The following is a 3,156-nucleotide window of genomic DNA, read 5'->3' on the forward strand; positions in this document are numbered from 1 at the left end:
AGGGATCTGATAGGGGAACAGTGCCCCTTGTTTGGCTCTTGGCTGGCTTTCAGTCACTTCCTCCACTACCCACAAGCAAATTGGGCCCTTCTGGTGTTGATTCCCAGGTGGGTATGTTTGTGTACATTCTAGGCCCCTGTGAGTCTCTCCAACAGACCCTCCTGTGAAGCTGGAAGTTTCTTTTGCTCCCTCAACCCCACAGATTTTTTAAGTCAGAGGTTTTGGGGGTTTATTTCCCCACACTAGTACCCTGTGTTGCGTGGTCTGTCTCACTCCCCAATTATTCTTCCTGGTTTATCTGCACACAAATGTGGGACCACCTGCTCCACCAGCCACTGCCTTGCTAATGTCCTCTCCACCCTGACTGTCTGTCTCTGCCCTTCCTACCAGTCTGGATGAATGTTTCTTCTTTAATTCCTTAGTTGTTGAACTTCCATACAGTTTGATTTTCTGGAAGTTCTGGTTATTTTTTGTTTTTAAATTTGTTGTTGTCCTTCTTTCAGTTGTGTGAGGAGGAAAAGCGTATCCACATGCACCTCCATCCCGTCTGGATGTCTAAGTTGCATTTCTTATAGACAGCATATAGTTGAGCCATTTTAAAAAATCCATTCAGTTAAAAAGTACCAATTGCCAGTTACAAAAATAGTCATTGGGATATAATAGGAATATAGTTAATGATATTGTAATAAGTATGTATGGTATCATATGGGCACTAGACTTATTGGGGTGACATAAGTTATGTAAATGTCTAGTCACTCTTTGTATACCTGAAACTAATATCATACTGTATGTCACTATAATTTAAAAAATGGAAAAATTAAAAACAAAACAAACAAAAAATCCATTTAGATACTATATCTTTTAAACTGATAAGAACAGATACTACACTTGATCTTAGCCAAAAGGCCAAGAAGCGATAGAGATACTACATCTTTTAATTGGGTGTTCAGACCATTTACAGTCAATGTGATTGTGGATATATTTAAGCGTATCATTTTGCTATATGTTTTGTTTACCCCAGTTATTCTTTGTTCCCCCTTTCCTTGCTTCTTCTGCCTTTTTTGGGGGATTTCTTGACTACTTTTATAATTTATTTTTATCTTCTTTATTGATTTATAGCTATAACTTGTTGTGTTATTTTAGTATGGCTCTAAGGTTTATAGTAAGCATCTTTAATTTATCACAGTCTACCTTCCAATGATACTGTACCACTTGTGTACTATATAAGAATCTTCCTTGTGATCATTTCATTTCTCTCCTGGTCTTTATTCTGTTGGTGTCATACATTTTAATTATGCATACATTATGAACCTACAATACATTATTGTACTTTTTACTTACACAGTTAATTACCTCCAAAGATATTTAATAGGAAAACCTTTAGATATTAACACACACAGTAATAATTTCTGATGTTCTTTATTTGTCTGCGTAGATCCATATTTCCATATAGTTTTACTTTCTTTTGTCTAAAGAGCTTCCTTTAACATTTCTTGTAGTGAGGGTTTTCTAATGATAAATTATTTCAGCTTTAGAATATCTAAAAAACAATCTCTACTTTGCCTTTGTTTTTGAGAGAAAATTTTGCCAGGTATAGAATTCTAAGTGGACAATATTTTTCTTCTAGTTTCTAAAAAGGAGGTTGCTGTGTTGTGTTCTTGTCTTTATTACTTCCAAGAGAAATCTGCTGTTATCTTTTTTATTTTAGAATAGTTTTAGATTTACATAAAAATTACAGTGTGTTTTTTCCTATTATTAACATCTAATTTATTAGTATGGTACATTTGTCATAATTAATGAACCAATATTGACTGAAATCCATATTTAATTCACATTTTCTTTAGTTTTACATAATGTTTTTCTGTTCTGGGATCACATTATGTTTATTTGTCACATTTCTTTTGTCTCTTGTCTCTTTTTGAGTGTGACAATTTCTCATGTTTTCCTTTTCTTTTTTTTTTTCTGATGGCTGTGTCAGCTATAAAGAGTATTAGATGGGTATTTGGTAGAATGTCTCTCAATTGAGATTTGTATAATGTTTGTCTCATGGTCAGTCTAAGGTTATGTGTTCTTGGCAGGAAGGCCATGAGTCAGTATCACCCATGTCAATGATAGACACTCTAAATGTGACTTCTCATTCAATCACCCCTTTGGGATATAAAGTCGAATTTTCAAATTCCTCCACTGTAAAGTTGCCCCCTCAATCCCTTTCCATATTGTAGGCTTTGAAAGGAAGTCTTAGTGCATGGTCTTTTAAGGAGTGAGGACTTATGTTTCACCCCCTTGAGAGCAATTTTTAAAAGTAAGTCATTTAGAATTCTTCTGTGATTTATCTATTATCTTCCATTTGTTTATTTATTCAATTATTTATTGAAGTCTTATGGACTCACTCATGGATATTTATTTTGTACTATGGGTTATAACCCAATGCTACTTAATTTATTTTGTTGCTCAAAATAACAGAAAATAGTTTTGTCAGCCATTAATTTTTAAAAATCTTTTTTTTCTCCCTCCTTCAGGGATTTCCACAACATGTATATTAGTACAACTAAATGTGTCCAGCTGATGCTGTTTCCCTTTTTTCCTCTCTGTGTTCCTTTTTGTGGAGTTTCTATTGCTATGTCTATAAAAATTCTCTACTCTTTTTTACCTGCAATGTCTGAGCTATCATTAATTTGATACTACATATTTTACAGTTTCTAACATTGTAGTTGTTAATCTGTAAACATTACAATTGTCTTTTTTGTAGCTTCCATATTGCTACTTAACTTTTCGAATGTATAGTATACTGTTATATTTTATGTTTGTATTAATGTTTTTGTCTACAAATTCTAACCTATGTGTCAGTTATGGAGTGTTTTTTATTGATCAGCTTTTCTCCTCATAAGACATCATATTTTTGGAGTCTTTGCAAAGGCTATTTTTTATTGGATTGCAGACATTGTGAATTTTACCTTACTGAAGGCTGGATACCTTTGTATTTTTTACAAATATTCTTAACCTTTGTTCTAGTACATAGTTGATATTCTTGGAAATATTTTAATTAATTTAGTGTCTGGCTTTTAAGATTTGTTAAGTGGTACAAGAGTAATGTTCCATCTAGGGCTAATTATTTGACATTACCAAGGTAAGATCCTTTTGAGTTCTTTAACAAAT

The 3,156-nt window shown here is 33.0% G+C and overlaps 1 pseudogene; it reads right to left on the minus strand.

Annotated features, from left to right (window-relative positions):
* Nucleotides 1-826: 826 nt before the first annotated feature.
* Nucleotides 827-918, minus strand: LOC114504461 (annotated as a pseudogene).
* Between the last annotated feature and the right edge of the window lie 2,238 nt (nucleotides 919-3,156).

Source organism: Phyllostomus discolor, chromosome 8, assembly GCF_004126475.2.
Source record: "Phyllostomus discolor isolate MPI-MPIP mPhyDis1 chromosome 8, mPhyDis1.pri.v3, whole genome shotgun sequence".
Lineage (NCBI taxonomy): Eukaryota > Metazoa > Chordata > Mammalia > Chiroptera > Phyllostomidae > Phyllostomus > Phyllostomus discolor.